This window comes from Calidris pugnax, unplaced genomic scaffold (genome assembly GCF_001431845.1).
Source record: "Calidris pugnax isolate Ruff unplaced genomic scaffold, ASM143184v1 scaffold44, whole genome shotgun sequence".
NCBI classification, from domain to species: Eukaryota; Metazoa; Chordata; class Aves; order Charadriiformes; family Scolopacidae; genus Calidris; species Calidris pugnax.
The window spans coordinates 2480896-2497965 of NW_015094506.1; positions in this window are offsets into that span (position 1 = coordinate 2480896).

A 17070-nucleotide genomic window follows, 5' to 3' on the forward strand; every position below is an offset into this window, starting at 1 on the left:
CTAGGGGCTGTGTGGGGCTGGTTTCTAACAGAAAAAATGTCATCAAAAGGTGTTTAGGAAAGGTCCCCTCCATGTAATGAGCACAGCAGGCAGGGGAAGAGGCATTTCTGGCAAAGCGGTGGATGCAGTCTCACCTCTGCCTTGCTCCTCCCTCAACAGATGGCAAATGTTTCTACAGGCATTAATGAATTTAGACTATGCCACACCCCCACAAATGGAAAAGCTGTTTTTTCCCCATTTATGAGGGAACAAAAAAGTTCTACAACTTGTTCGAGCTCAAAGACAGCGCCAGTGGAAGAGCAAGGACTGGCTCTTGGGTATGGTTTTAGAAACACCAGCTGTTTGGTGGAAATTAATACAGGGCGCAGTAACCCAGGCGGAGCTGGGAGGCACGGTAGGAATTGCACACAGGGAGGGACCAGCTCCAAGTCTTTTTGGCCACATTCAATTTTTTATCTTAGGGTATCACTGTTGTGAAGAGAGAAATCATCCCTGGCCTGTAAAGTGAGTATCAGAGAGCCCAGCAGTCCCCCACATTGCCCTGCCAATTAATATAACAAATTACCAGTGATTTCTAGCCCTGTCTTCTTTGCAGCCAGACCTGCTGCAAGGAGGGAAATGTGTACCCAAGAGAGAGGCTGTAGCATAAACCATGGATTTTTTCTTTTTCATTTGAAGTAAATTCATGAAATAAACTTTCCAGCAAGGGGGAGAGGGAGATGGTCCAAGCCCCGGGTTATCCTCCTCAAAAAACAACCTGAACCATCTTGTCTGCTTACCCAGGAAAACAGCTCAGAGGGACAGGCGGATTTTTTTTGACCAAATGACCCTTTTCCCCCTCCATACAATGAAAGAACCCCAGAGAGCAGCTGAGGGTCCTATGGCTGACCCTGGGCTGCATAAAGCCTGGCGTGGGGAAAGCGCAGCACACACCACTCTGACAGGGAAAGCCCGTGCTCTAAAAAAGCCAGGAATATGATGTGAGGCCAACTTACATAATTGCCTGTTGCGTAATGCCGGGGAAAAGGCCCTCCGCACGGCCGCTGTGGTTTCTATGGCATCTTGCTGATACACAGCTGCTTCTGAGAGCTTCACTGGAGCTTTGTTTCGGGAGCCGGCAGCTCAGCCCGTGCGGACAGAGGGGTGAGACCCCCACGCTCCCAGCAGCATCAGCCTGAGAGGAAAGGGCAGCAGTAACGGGGTCTTGAAGCCATAGCAAGGTGGGAGCACGGGGCTTTCTGCAGCCATACCGTTGACTTCAGTATCCAGCAGATCAGAAGACTGTCAGATAAGAGCATCGTACGAAGCTGCAGGCACCGCATGGCCTCTGCCACTTGTAGGGAACAAGGTGGAGTCTCACTGGTGGTGGCAGTGGCCAAAGCCCTTCCAGGCTCGCTCCTCTCTTCCCCTCACTCTTAAACACCGTTCTTAGCAGTGCCTCCAGACAGGGCTCCCACATACCGACGGCTTTCAGCAGCTGAGAGGTGACCCGAGCAGCCTGTTTAAAAGGAAGAGGAAGGATTAGGAAGAGATTTCAGCATCCAGGACAAGATCTGGGCTGTGGGTTTGCAGGACTGTGCTACGTACTTACCAGTATCTCAGCACGGATTCCTTCAGGGATTGTGCCCTATGCCAGAAAGTCAGAGGGAGCTTTACCTTCGCTTCAGTGCTCACAGGACCCAGCCTTTGGTGACTATCAGACAGGCAAAAGTATGACTCCATCATTGTCTTTCTCCAGAAGGTGCACAGGATAACCCAGGCATGACCCATGGCTCCCGTGCAATCATCAAGGCATCGCATGGTGCACGTGACACGCACAGCACCTGGACAAAACATTCACCTGGGCTAAGCAGGACACCTATTGCAGGCCAGCACCTGGATTCAATGGGAGAACAAGCGGGAAAGCAGCAGGGCAGTCCATGACCAGAATATTTAGTCTCCAATATAGAAGCTGGGGCTGTCTCCGAGGCTGCACGAGCTCTCTCTGGGGATGCATATCTCCTCTGAAGGGCTGGGAAACGAGAGCACAAAAGGACTGAGGATTTCTGTGGGAAACTGTGAGTGCAGTTACAGGAAGGAAGAGTGTGATTAGAAAAAAAACAGGCAGATTTGGAAGCCTTGCCCATCCCAGGAGCAAAAGGAGGAAATTATTTTTTGGAGGTAAGAACACGGATTATACCAGCGAGACCCTGGAGATCTCGAGGAGTCAGTGGGAAGACATGGAGGAACTGTGGTGTACAAAAGTCCCTTCAGGTGGATTAAACTTCATAACACCATAAAGGCACACCGGGATTTGTGTACTACTTACTGAAATAATAAAGAGAGAGGGGAATTCCTCCCTCATCCCTCACCACCAACAAAAATCACATAGCTAGAGCCTGCCAAGGGACAACTGGAAAAGACAGGGGCCACAAAAATACACATGGGCAAAAAAAAAAAAAAGTCAGGCAATCAGCATGCAGACAGTATAGTGTGTCTGCCTGACACCCTGAGCCGTGCAGCTCAGAGCTACGCGTAGGAAGCTGTAAGAGATGCTTGCAGCGTGGCTGAGGCTGGGATTTCATGACCAGGTTAGACTGAAATCCAAGCAGCTGGGAGAGGAATTAACCAGGCCACAGTGCAGAGCTCAGCTGTGGGCTCTCAGGGTCCCCAAAAAGAGGTGGGAGAGCCCATCGCTGCAGGGTAAAGTTGGGTGATAGAGCTGCAAATTGCCTTGCCAGAAGATGCCAGCACTTAATCGGAGGCTGTTTTTACATTGGATTTGGAGGCAAGGCCAGCAGAGCCTCCCCCACTGCATGGTGCTTGCACAGCTCTTTATGAGAGCTTGACATGAACTAGACCAAGGACCTGATCTGGGTTTAAAGTAACTACGTTTACCTTCTGGTGAATTTATTTCAAAGCCAGGTCGGTTCTGTGGTCTGGTTTGTCACATAACCAGACTGGCACATGCTGGCAGGGAGCAAGGGGAAAGCAGAGCCACCTACATAGGCATCTCTTGTGAAAGAAACACCCATCAAGCCCTTCTCCAAAACCCCAGGCAGCACTGCCTGGCCAGTGGCACAGCACACACAAATTAGGGTTTCCCATTGCCTGAGTTTCATGGGGTGAAAGGCGCGGAAACAGACACGCTTTTTTATTCCCTTTGCCTGCAAAACGGCCTCTCATCCACAAAGCACAGAGCTTCTGCAAGATAAGACCCCGTGGGGAAGCCAAGATCTACCCTTCGTTTGTATTGATGTTTACACTTGCCTTTTAATGAGCTCCAACAGGTTCTCGCTTCCAGCTGCAGATGGCCTTTTTCAAAGTTCACGGTCTCGTTTTGCATTATCGTTCCAATGCCAAGTGCTCCCTTAGGGAGGAGAGGGACAACCAGGTCTTTTTTTCTACTGAGAAGCAGCACCAATTTAAGCAGCCCCTAACCCAGCCGTGCTTTCCATGCTCCACCGGTCTTACAGGGAACGCCTGCAGAGAAACTGATCCCTCTGCAAAAAATACTTGGCAAAAAAAAATTTGTTTTCTTCAAGCAGATCAACACCGGGTGGCAGTGAGCACCCTAGACACAGTGCTGGTGGCCCAGCTGCCTGAGCAGAGCATTTACCACTGAATTTGGGATGGGGTCTCTCTTCTGCATCTCTTCCCCATTATTATCATTCTTGCAACTGCACCTCATTTGCATTGCTGCGCTTGCAATCAGATCTTTTGACTTGTCCACTTCAGGGTCCTGCTGGTGGGGTTTGATACTGGTTGCAAGATATTGACCCAGAAAAACAAGTACTGGAAGATCTCACCTAGGCTGAGAATCCTGGTCCTGGGGTTACTTTGGTAGTGGTACAAGCATAACCCAGCATACCTGCCAAACACTCAGCCTGCCTAGCCCTCTCGGCTGGTTGGGTTCTAGGGTTGCATATAGGGATGTCCCAGGCTGGGCACCTTTGGAGAGCTCACCTGTAAGCATCTTACATAGATAGGATCCACGGACAGCTAGAAGCTCATCTAGCCTCTTCCCCCAACAACATCCAGAGGCAGATGCCGAGGAAAAGTGTAAGAAGCAGCAAGAGTTCTACTCCAGCACAGGAACTTGAGGCTAAAGGACTTCCCAAGGTTAAATTTGCATGCTTGTGTTTAACAGCCCGAGGCAGAATTCTGCATGCGTTTGTAATTTTTTAATCCTCTTATACATGGTCTCCAAAATACTTTGCAGACATGGCTGGAGACTTACTAGGTCAAACTGTTAAAGACAACCTGCTGACTTGGTGACTCTCCAACAGATTAACCAATGCGCAAAGACAAAAATCTGCTAATTACTTTCTAACCATTCACAAATGGATTCCAGGTGTGCCCATTCAAAAAAAACAGAACAAAGCAAAAAAACCCAAACCAACCAAAAAAAAACCAAACAAAAAACCTCCCAAAAAACATTAAAAATGAAACTCCATTACCCTTGAAGACGGTATGGCACAGGGCTCCCTGCACCTCTGGTGCCTTTTTAACTGCGAGTTCCCCAGACACCACGTTTTTATTTTTTGATCTTCCTCCTTCCGCCAAACACTCCAGTGCTGGTGGCTCAGCTGGTTGGTTCCAGCTGGTCCATGGCAGCATCTGCCTGGGAATTGCTTATCTTTGCCTGCGGTCCTTTTATTTCCTGCCCCGTCAGCTGCAGCAGAGATGGAGCCGCACGTGGCGGCTCTCTGCTCTAAGGAGAATCCATGCTCCTTCTCTGGATTTCAGAGTTAATTTTCTGTCTATCTGTGAGTTTACAGCAAGGTCCAAACCACACTGGATTTATTGTCCTCCTGACCAAAAGGCCAGTGTTTATCTGCTGCTCTTGCAGACCTGCAGCCCAAAGAGCTGAAAGGGCTACATTGGCCCCCACAGCAGGACAGACCCTGGTCTCATCTGTTTATTGGGCACAGAGGGTCCAAATCATAAAAACAACAACAACAACAAAAAAAAACAGGCAAGGAACACTACTGGGAACACAGAACAAAAAGTCATGAGAAGAAATGGGATTGCAGATAGATAAGAAAAAGCAGGTAGAACTTTGAGGGGAAAACCCGGGTATTACGAACATCTCACCCACTGAACATAACCTGGGCTAAGAGGGAGCCTTTGGGGTCAGGGGGAGAGTTCAGGTGGGCAAGTTTTGGTTTGTTTTTAAAAAAAGGCTGACTTGAGCAATGCAAGAGGAGAGCAGCAAAGCAAAGTCCTGGCCAGTCAGAGGAGGAGTGAGCACGGGAAGTGATTGATTCGATATCTGCTCCCTTTTCAGGACTATGGGTCCTGCTTTTGGGTCTTTCACTTCACAGAGATGTGCCCCTCATCTGCTGAGCGACGAGCATGATGCCAAGCCCCTCCAGCTGCCAGCTCTGTAGATCAGCCCCCTCTCTTGGCCTAATTCATAAGGGTATTTATTACAGGTGTGATTATGAACCATCACATCCAACCATCTCATTGCAGCTTACAGTAAAACCACCAGAGGTTTGAGGCTGCTGGCAGCACCGGCAGCTACCAGACACTACACAAAATATAGGGGAATGTCCACAAGAGGGAGAGTTGGTGCCAGTCTCGACGGTGATTTTGAGCAATCGGCACTTTGCTGCCTGGCAATTGTAAGCGAGACGTTCCCCCCGCTTCTCTTCCCCCAGCAGGAATGTTTCCTTCTCCTGGTGATTCTCCTTTCCATGTTATTTTCCTGCCTCCTCCTTCTCCAGCCAAATGGTATTTCATCTTATTCATGTGGGGCGTGCCAAAGGCCACACCATACAGGCACTAGATATGATGCCATCAGAAGGTCACTGTGATTAAGACAGTTTCTCTGCTCTTGCTGCTGTTCTGCTCCCCTTTCCTCCTACTTTTGTTGTGCCATGCTGGAAGGGCATACTCTGCCAGCCCCAGGCATCTATCCCCTCCTCTTGCCCAATCTATCACTCAGAGGTGGCACCCCCGTCAGCTCCTCTGTGGAGCCCCGTTAGCCTCCACGGGCACACACACAAAATGGGCACAGAGCCCGTTCCCTGGGCTCTGTCCTCAGCCTCGACACCCCAGGCCTAAACCAGACTCCACTGGGACGTGGGATTTTCAATCCAGCTTCCAAAAATAGTTGATGGCTACCTGTGCAAAGAGCTTGGAGGTCTCTGAGCTTCTGCAGGACAAAGCTTACTGTGAGGCAGCACTGCAAGACACTGGTGATGTAGAAATGACACAAGATGGGATGGACCGGGAGAGGTGAAGCCAAGAGACCCAAAAGAAGTTCCTGCATAGGCACCCATTTTTCTTCATGGGTCAAGGCCTGTGTACACAGCCACATCCAAAGAAGATGGCAGCAAGTCCCCAGACCATGAGATGGCTAATGTGAAGTTTCTTGCACCACAGCTGATTTTCCAGGAAAAAAAAAAAGCAAGCCAGCAGTAAGCTCATGTGGGAAATCAGGTGTCCTGGAAGCTACCTGTGTGGTTTAGGGTTGGTGGACATTTTATCTGGTTCACATGTGGTCTGTAAACAACTGAGAGAGGAGCATCAGCTTAACCCAAGAGAAGGCAGACAAGCAACCAATCCCCTTCCAGAGTTGTCCCTCCCCAGCTGAAGCAGTATTTCCTGCAACCTTTTCTCCACCAGAATTTTTTTCCAAATGCTATCCTGGTCAAATACCCACACTTAGGAATAAGTAGGTGTCCAAGTTCTGCAGAATTAGTAGGACAGGTCATTTTCTATCTTCCCTCATAGTTCCTCTACATTTGTTTCTCTCCTGTTTTCCTTGTCTTGCCCTTTTGATCTTTTCTCTTATCTCTCTGGTAATGTCTGGAGCTTTAAGTAAATTCGAGTGAAAGAACAAGGTGAAGCACCAGCACCTAAAAACAATTATGTTCCTCCAGCCCATCCCATGCCAGAGAGATGTCCAGCCTCAGCTTAGTTTCTACAAGTCAGTGTGGACTGGGGACACCATAAACTGCTCCAGCAGCAACTGATCTCTTCCCTACCTCCTTCCAGCCATCCTCACATCCACAGAGGGAGGAGGCACGGACCAGTGGTCAACCATGTGGAACAGGGGTAAGCACCTGCCAGCTGCAGCTCCACGTGCTTCTCCCTTGCTGTTGTCCATACACCCTGCACTATGCAGCCTTCCCCAGGGTGAATCCTCTACCCTCAACAGTCAGGGCTCCACGCCAGCCTCAGCTGATCTTGCTCTTCCATTTTCTTCCCTGCTCTCCCTCACTGGGGTTTTGGTGAGACCTTCTCCACTCTGCAGCCTCTGCAGTTGGAGGTGCTCCGTAGTGCTGGTGCAGAATGAGTACCAGGGGGATTTTCCCTGTGGGATCAGCCCCCCAGCTCCACAAACAGCTACCGGGTCCAAAAGCTTTCAAGATACATTTTGATGAGTTTGGCTAGTGATTTAGCAGAAACTGTAGTGAAGCTCCTAGCATTCCTGGGGCAGTTTCCTAACCTGAAAGCTCAGAGAAATGTATCCAGAGGAGATCCATACAAATCACACTGCCAGGAGCAGCACAAAAACCCCAAGTGTGGCTCCCAGCACCTCGGCCACCCTCCGGCCACCATTAGCCTCTGACTGCCAGAGCAAGCCTTGCTTGTGCCCCGCTGGCTGCGGCATGGTGGCAGCAGCAGCCAGTGGTGTTTCTGCAAGCGTGTAGGAGAAAATCAGCTCTCTGGGGGAAAGGAACAAAGCAGGGGAGCTGCTGGCAGAGAGGCGATGCCAAGCGGGACTGCTGGCTCCCTCTGGGGAGAAGGATTTCCAGCCTGAGGAACAAAGCTAGGGATGCTTCCTCTGAAGCACGTTGTGCCTGCTGGTATTAATATTTCATGCATTGCATGGAAAACTGCCCTGGAAAGAAGCATTGACATGCAAGCATGTGAGCTCCTAAGTCTGACCACTGGCCAAAGAACTCACCCCAGGGGTGACCGTGGTCTGTAGCCCAGCCCAGGGCGGTGGGCAAGCAGGGCAAGGAGAGCTCTGCCGTGTCCACAGCAAGATGGTGTATCAGCACACCTGCAAGACCTGCCTTGCAGGACATCCAAACCATTGTGAAAGATGCTGCACGTAGAGAGGGAGGGGGATGAAATGCAAATCTATAGGAAACACTGCAGGAGGAGAGAGAGATGCCAGCTTTATTGCAAGCCAAAGCCTTAATCGCTCTGCTCCAAATTCTAACTCTAGGACTAGGGGAGCTGACGCACCCAGTTTGCCTTTTAGAGCAGCTTATCACCATCCAGCAGGTGCAGAAATGCACCGTGTGAAGAACCAGCACCTGATCCCAGCCCCCACAGTCGGTCGGAGCATCTCACTCAGCGTTACCTGTTCCATGGGGTAACCTGAGCTGATTGAATAAGACAGCAGTGTGAGCAGCAGCTCAGCCAGTGTGACTAACTACTGTAGGCAGCATATTTTAACTCGGCTTTAGGTATACGCCGACAGAGCATCACATAACCAAAAGCCATCAGAGGTGAGAAGGGCCACCCCTCGGCAGAGGTGAGACAGTGAGGTCATTTATGAAACAGCCAGTGGCTGCATGTCTTATTTATGCAGGATAAGAAAAATAAAGGCCTCCACTGCCAATACAAAGTTATCTTATATTCAGTGGGATCATTTAGTACTATACAATTACTTCATCCAGGTTAAGATAGAATTAATTAAAGGAAAGGTTGTGCTCTGAGGCAGAGTTCCCCTGGCACCACGTGGAGGTCCATGGGGAAGCTCTTACTTGTAGATGTTCCCAAAATCAAAACCCCCAAATTCAGATCATTTTCCCTAGCAGCTTAGCTACCTGTTGTGTCCTTTAAAGTAATATCTTAGGTTTAAATTTAAATGTCCTGCCCTCGTTAACACACAAACATCCCCCAGCCTGAGTTATGTTCTTCTTCCCTGGGCAGCATTTGAAATCCAGAGGCAGCTCCCTGTGTACATCGCCAAGAACCTGGGGTCCCTGGGGCAGATCCCCACACTCCTGCCCAAGCCAGGCATGGGACCCCCAACTCTGCAGCACCAGGCAGGGGGGAGGCAGCCCCGATAGTGGCTGGGGGCTCGCTCCCTGCCCTGATGCAGGACCTGATGGTTTGCGTTCAGGAGTTTATGAAGGGTTAGGAGGAGACCTGCCTTGGGACCAGAGCTGAGAACAAGACCTCTTATGAAACAGGTTCATCTGAAAGCAACGTGAAGCTGCACAGAACCCCTGGTGCAACACACTGCCAGGATCTCAAGAGGCTTTTGGCTTGCCAGGAACCTAAAAGACATTTTCAGTCTGAGTGAGATTGACATCAACATTTTCTTTCTTTTTTTTTTGCCCTCCCTGTGTACTCACGGGTGAACCAGAAGCTGCAGTTTTTCCCATCTCAGGAGTGAAATTACAACAGCAGCAAGTGCTTTTGAAGTGCCTCCGTGAAGTATGAAACTCACTCCTGCCTTTCTGTCTTTGCCCACGCGTGCATGCGGGATCAGCCTCCCTTCATCTCTGCCAAGAGCGTGACTTTTAAGTACTCTTGCAGCAGGAAAACATTAAACCATATCTGCCCCAGACCACTGTCATTTTTCATACCTGTGCCGCAGAGATGCCTCCAGCAGTGCCACAGCACACGGGGGCTGCATCGCACCCGCATCGGGGGGGACCCAGATGGCATCTTTGGACCAGGACATCGATGGCTCCAGAGGGATGGGGAGACAGCGCTGAGGAGCCCGGCCAGGTGGGGACAGGTTGGGCTGAAGACCTTTCTCTCACCTCCACGCACGCAGCTGCAATATCCCCAGCATGTCCCAGCTTAGAAACGGATAGAGCAGATTTTCACAGTGATGAACTCAGGGGAAAAAAGAATTGGAGGGGCTCTTTGTGAAGGCGAAACACCCACACCGGCTTTGCAGAAGCGTTTTGTTCTCTACCCGCATATTCCCATCACGCTTAAGCAGCCTAATACTGGCTTCTTGTTCATACCTTTTTTTTTTAAAAAAAAAAAAAAAAAAGCATTTGAAACAAAACAATCTAATTACAGAATAAATATTTAGCTTGAAATGAGCAGACAGACATTCAAAACCGTTTTCTGACATGACAGATGATCTGAAAGGAGCTGCACTAGGGGCATTGTACGCCGTTCAAACCCAATTTAAAAATACATGGCGTAGCAGCAAAAATAGACATGACCCTAAGCGCAAACATTGCCACGCAGGCAAATGTCTTCTGTAAAATGCCACGGGCGATTTGCATGGCAGGCGAACCCGGTGGCAGTGGGAATAGCATCGCCCACCTCTGTGGGTGCTGCCATGATACACCCACGCGGACACCATTGCGGCCACACACCCGTGTTCCCGTGGTGGGGCTTGCCCAGCTGCTCCAGTTTGGAGACCCCAAACTGAGTCCCAGCCTTTCCCGAAAACCTAAGGGAAAATTCCTGTCCCCTCATACATGTGACCTGACCTCCAACTCTCTCACCCAAAATGACTCTTCTCACCTTTGCCACATCTAAATTATTGTGACATTCAAATGGCAGGTGAGAGCCAGGTAGTGTGAGAAAAATAACCTTTTCACCCTTAAACGTGGCAAAGCTCATGTCCCAACTTTCACACCCCAGGAGCAGGGAGACGCAGGAGCAGCAGCACCCTCTTAGCACCTCCAGCTCCAAGCCCACGCAGCATGTCTGGAGACCGACACACTCCAAAAGCTTTGGCTCAAAACCTGGTGCTCCTGAAGCAGACCTGAGCCTGCAGCAGAAGAAGATAGAGGCACGACCCCAACGTTGGTGAGAGGGGTTGGGAAACAGGAACTCAAGGGCCACGCACCACCCATGCAGGAGAAAATGGTCTCTGGGTGCCCAGAGCCTGTGCTGGGTCCCTTCAGGGGTGAAGGGGTATGACCAGACGTGTGCATGGCTCCACGTGGGAAACAGCTACAGACATGACCTGGTGCAGTCTAGAGATGAGAGAGATACAAGAGACCACTGCAGACCCACCTCCCTACTCACACTCCACATGTGGCAGACCAGCAGGGCATTTATGGGGTTAGATACCGAAGTACCTCTGGGACAGGAACACGTGAATGAGCAAATCACAGAGTAGCGATGAGTTGCTGTGCTCACATCTAGGGAAAGATATTATCTGAGCATCGCAGCATCTCCAGGTCATCCTGACATCTAACAAGATATCACAAATACGTAAAATCTCAGCGATGGCAATGAAAGCATGAACATCAATTGCTCCTTACAGAAATGTTCTCTAGAGCACAAATATTAATGAAGCCAACTTCAAGCACAAGATACTAGCCCTGTTTTTCAGCTGGAAGTGATGAGCAGGAGGCACTGAGTGGGCATGTGGGCAGGAGGGGGCAATGCCCCCACCAAGGGGACACAGCCTGTGCCCTGTGAGTCCTTCCATCCTAGCCTCCAGCTTCCTCCTGCCAGCTGTCACCAAGGCAAATGGGGCCATCTCTGTTCTCCACTGCCTCAGATCTGGGATGAAACTTAACAGAGCCCCTTCCTCTTGGTCCTTCCTGGAGGCTCCAGTGCCAGGATGTCTCCCCAGGACTACCCTGTCAACGCTCACCAGGCTACATGGTCCCTGTCTAAATCACCTCTTGGACCTGATTTTTAGCATTAGGACCATGCTGGCAGCCCTTTAGTCCTCCAGACTTCCCACCCTGGGGCTTGTTCTGCATGAAGCAGCTGTTATCAGACCACTAGTGGGCCAGGTCTGAGACTGGGTCCGGGTTTTCTGCTCTTCACTAGTCAGTGACCTTTGCAAGGCCAGAGAAAAGGAGAAGCCAGTCCCGTTCCTGGTGACTGCAGACCCTCAGAGACGCAGCACCACTCTTTCTCTGGAAATGGCCTTCCTACAGAGCCAGGAGATCCCCAGGGTATCACAGAACACAGAATCAGGTGTCTTACCATGGTTTTTGGAGATGAGGGCTGATAACTCCAAGCTCTGGGGACTCTCCAGACTGTTTGCAGAAATGCTAGTGAAAGAAAAGAGGTGTTAAAAAAAAAAGTAAAATGAAGGGCACTAATAACTATTCTGGGTAGAGAATCCCAGAAACTTCAAGGTCCTGACTGTCCTTGTGGGTAAGACACAGCTCCAGGTGCTCAGGGCACTGCTGAGTCCTGCAGCCATGTCCAGGCAAGCCACACGGAGAGCAAGTTGAGAGGAGGTGGTCTGTGTCCTGGGAGGTAGGCTAGACCCAGCTTTACTGGTCCTGGGTTCTCCTTTTAATTTTATCTGCACAAGCAAACTATTAAAATACCACTCAAAAATCTGTCCTTCTGCTTTTGCTGTCTTGGATCATCCTGTCCTGCCCAAGCCCTGTTGTTCCCGTGGGTCATCCCTTTGGGGACGTGATCCCATCCCTCGATGATCCCAAGGGTCTCTTCCAACCTAGACGATTCTATGATTCTATGATTCATGGCAGGCAGTTTCTCTGACTTAGATGATGAAATGGCAGTCTGTAAAAGCACTTATTTCCCCAAAGCCTGGAGTGAAATTGAGGCCAGAAACATTTCTGGGCATGAAACTTGGATCTGGACACGTAAGAACTTTGTCCCAGGGGGACTGCCTGGCTGCTAGAGGGCAGAAGAAAAGGCTTTGGAGAGAATAACTCCTGCTCTGCAGCAGTCCCTGAGCAGCCACCTATCAAGGAGCCAAGGAGCTGGGGCAGCGTAGCAGAGCTCAAAGCTGGGGACCTGATCATTTGCAAAGCAGAAGAGAGGAGATTCACCTATGGCCTCTTCTGTCATCTTTTGGGCACAGATCCTCAGACTCGGTGCTGGTAACTCATCTAGAAACATGTGGCCCCAGGAGACCTACCTGGCTGCCGTTGTGGGGAGGGAATGGGGTGGGATGTACCTGGAGAGCAAAATCCCCAGGGTTCGCTTCGGGAAGGTGCTGTACCAGGACCCATCTGTTTTTCAAGACATGCTTTCTACACACCAAGGCTTGTCAGGATCTCGGCCTTGGCAGTGCCCATAAGGATGCTCCTCTGTGCCTTTGGGTGTCCCTCAGCTGTGAGGGTCCCCAGTAAGGGGACAGGAAGCCACACAAGGGCACTGGACAGTCGAGTATCTCACATCTTCCCAAGGAGATCCGAGTATAAACCCACCATGCATCTGCCCAGCTCCAAGTAGAGCCAGGTGCTGCTGCCTTACAGAGCCAACCTGGCTCTTGGTCTGCACCGCGGCTGCACAGCACTTGCCCTCGGTGCCATCAGCTGCCGGTGGGGAGAGGGATGCTCAGCCAAGGTGTTTCTCACAGGACCCCATCATTTTTGTCAAGGTGTTTCATTTCGAGTGAAGAGAATGGCTGCAAAACAGCAGCCAGGGACTTGGCAAGCAGGATGAGAGCACACCATAGATGGGCAAGGCTCCAGAGCAATCAGTTATTTTTCTACAAGTGGGTTTATCACTCGGTTGGTGGGGAAGGGGGTTGGTTGCTTTTTTCCAATAGGAGAAACAGGGGAAGGGTTGCTGCTCACCCCCAGCCACAACTCAAATGCTCAAAACGCCTTTTCTCCCCCCAAATTGAGAAACATTTAAACACCTGGGCAAAGAATGAAAAATGGTGAACAAAGCTCTCCACCTGCCAAGCGGCCATTCACCACCATCGAGAGAAAACCTCCTCAGTTCCCTACCATGGCATGGGGTCATACCTGGCCTGCAAGTCACAGCGGGTTTTCTGCAGGTGCTGGGATGTCCCACCTGAGGCAGCTCCCATGGGGGCTGGTGTGTCCCTGAGCACCCCGGGCCATTGCTGGGAGCCATCGGATGGTCACTGCTCCCATGACCCGAGTAGCTCTGGCTTGACACAAACTCACACATCCCCTGGAGTGAAATTTGGCTTCAGCCTCCTCTTCCTTTCTGTTTGGAGGACACCATTCCTCAGGGAAACGCAACGTGCTTGAGAGCTTGAAGGCTCCAGGCTTGGATGGAGCAAAACCAGAAGGTCTGGCACCCTATCCCCAGGGTTATTTATAATCATAATCACCCTCAGTGCTAGGGGACTGTTGCTCCCTGTACGTTGCTCCCAGGGGGGATGACTGGAGCAACCTCTCTTAGCTCTACCTACAGGGGGTTTGCCCAGTTTTGGAGTGAGGAGAGTGGCCGATGGTGAGGAGGTGTTTCACTGTGCCACACAGCTCACCGGTAGCAGCAGGGACCGGCAACTCACCGGCATTCATGCTGCTCAGCAGAAAGGCCCCAACGCTTACTCGTGCTGGTGTTGATAGGTCCTGACTCCGACCTGCAAGAGGTATTTAATGCTGCTCACAAGCCTGTGGGAATGGCACGTTTCACTCAGCCCTGTGGTTACTTCGGGTATTTGCTCCTTTCAAGTCAAAGCCATTTGAGAGCCCAGGGCTGCAGAGGTATTTTGTGGAGCCACCCGTGACCCGAACTGCGGAGCAGGGCCCTGGCTGGCCTCCCCCCACAGCTAACATCTCCCAACCACAGCAGACCTGGAGCTTAACCAGGGATGAGTCGGCTTCACCACTGCTGTCATCTCTGTTGCTTCAGGGCTGAGTCTCACCCGGTTTGACCCTGAGGAGCATGTCAGGCTCATCTCTCCAGGCCTCTCGGCTCGGTGCCGCTCCTGCCGTAGCATTACTGGCAAGTGAGGATGGGTCAGAGCTGCTCCCACACCATGAACCCCACCCCAACCCTGGTCCACAGAGGAGACATGAGTGTTATCCCAGGGTCACAGCCCTGCAGCCAGCTCAGCCCTCACCCTACAAGCCAAGCACGCAAGTTCAGTGGCCACCAGCTTTTCCCCAACACTGAATTTTTCATTTCCCCCCCCATGACACAGGTGTGGAGCTTACCACCACCTGCACAAGGCTTTGCATGGGATGGTGCCCGTTTTCCCTTTCCCTTTCCCGCTCCCCAGGCCCTGCAGCCAAGCGGGACGGGGGGGTGGGCAGCTGGCCCCGGTGCCTGCCCACGTTCAGGCCGGGGGGAGCAGAAAGCCCTCCCCGGAGAGCCCTCCCCTCCTGCGCCCAGGGCACCCCGTCTCTGTGGCCGCCCTTCGCTGGGGGGAGACCTGTCTCCATGCTCGGCGTGGGGACAGCCAGCGGCGTCTCGCCCACGCAGGCCGCGCTCGGCCAAAGGCAGGAGCTATTTCTGGAGAGCAGCTTCTCCCAGAGCAGCAGCAGCAGCAGAACCGGGGTGCACCGACCGCAAAAAATATAAAGTGCAAAGCCCTGGTGTTTCGAAAGCAAAGGGAGGTTCCCCAGCCTCCCCAGCTGGGGAGGACGGGTGACATCCTTGCAAAAATCAGAGAGGACGGCAGCCCCTGCGAGGGGAGGCCCCCGGACGAGCGCAAAAGGCTATTTCAATGAAACTGTAAACATAACGGATCTGCTGGTGCTGCAGAGCCCCGTGAAATCGGTGATTTCTGAGCAGGAGTTCAGCTGGAGAGCGCTGGTGCTATAAAAAGCAAAGTCACTTTGGGCTTTGACGCTTCCTCCTGACACACAAAAAGGTGATTTGTGATTCAAAAGATGAGGAATTTGTCATCAAAAGGAGCTGGGACAGAGCTCGGTGTTTACACATGGAAGAACAAGACAGGCACCGAGCGCAGATATATTTATACCCATCCATTAGTAAAAGAAGCCAAGTCAACCATACCTCTGTGCTAAAGTTAGAGCCCAGCACTCAGCATCTCCTTAAAAAGGCAAGAAAGTTTCCGCAAACTGGGACAGCTGCTCCCGGGGCCGGCTCTGCTCATCCCTGGCACGGGCAGGAGCTCCCGGCATCGGCACCCTGCAGCGGGACAGGAGCCAAACGCAGCAAGGCTTCTCCAGCCAGAAGGCTGGCTCCCAGAGGCTGGTCACGGGCTGGTGGCCACAGCACCTTGGGAGCCAAACATTCCCTGCTCCACCTTTGGAGACCTGCAGAAGACAATTGCCTCTTCTCAGAAGCAAAAACCCTCCAGTTTTAATTCCGGTACCCTCTTTGCTTCCCTGGTCATAGGGCTCCCACCAGGAGCCTTGACCTCTGCTGCAGGAGAAGAGATGAGGACACGCTGGACGCAGCACCCTCAGGCTGGCCCTGTGGAGGAGGGCTTGGTCTCCATCAGCTGGCAGAGGGAAGAGGAGCAGCACCCAAAGGTTAGAGGTTTGTGCTGCTGCCGAAGGGTCAGGGCGAGCTCAGGATGAACAGGGAGCAGCCAGGACAGTAGATGGTCCACCCCCAATGAGCATAGCAATAGAGTTGGCCAGCACAAGTCAACGGAAACTCCTGAGTTAGGGTTTGGTGTTCAGAAATGCTTCGGAAATAACTAATTGCAGCAAGTCCCTCCACCCACAGGAAAGGCTGGAGTTGTCTGGCTTCACCTCCCCAGTGCTGGGACACGTTCCAATGCTGCCAGGTAGGAAAGCCCTAGAAAAGTCAGATCTTTATCCCTTGCAAGGTGCTTCTAGAAAGCAATTAATTGTCCTCCTCCTCGACAAATAAACAGATGAGCTCCTGCAGTCGTTTCCCCTCTCTCCCAGCTCCAGCTCTCAAACCATGCTGGAATCTCTTCCCTAAACCGCTCCCAGCTCATCCGGAGCTGCAGGAGCCAGCACAGGGCAAGCTTTGCCAGAAATGATCACACTTCAGGCAAACCGAGAGCAACCACAGAAAACATATTTTGTCCGAATCAAAGTGAAGTGCAAAGTTGCATTTTTTCTTTTCCACACCCCAGTGAAACAGCCAAAAGTGAGGATCAACCCCAGCCCACGCAGAGGAAACAGGGCTGCAGGCACAGGAGGCCGCAGGTCACCTCTCACCTCCCAGGACCTTGTGAAGTTGTTGGCATTCCAGAAGGCGTTTCACCTCCAAGCTCATGCTGAAGACGCTCCAGTTGGATGAACTTGACTGACCTTTGAGCAAGTTATGGGACTAGATGACCTCCACATGTCTCTTCCAACCCAAATTATTCTAGGACTTTGTGATTTTTGTACAAAGACAGAAAGGAAGCACACAAATAACCCTCCCTCCCACACCAGCTGCTAAGCTCTCCTATCAGAGGGCTGCTCAATGCCAAATAACTAAACCAGTAGAGCCAATACAGGTCAGCCCCGCCACTGGCACAGGGATCAGAGCTTCTTCCTA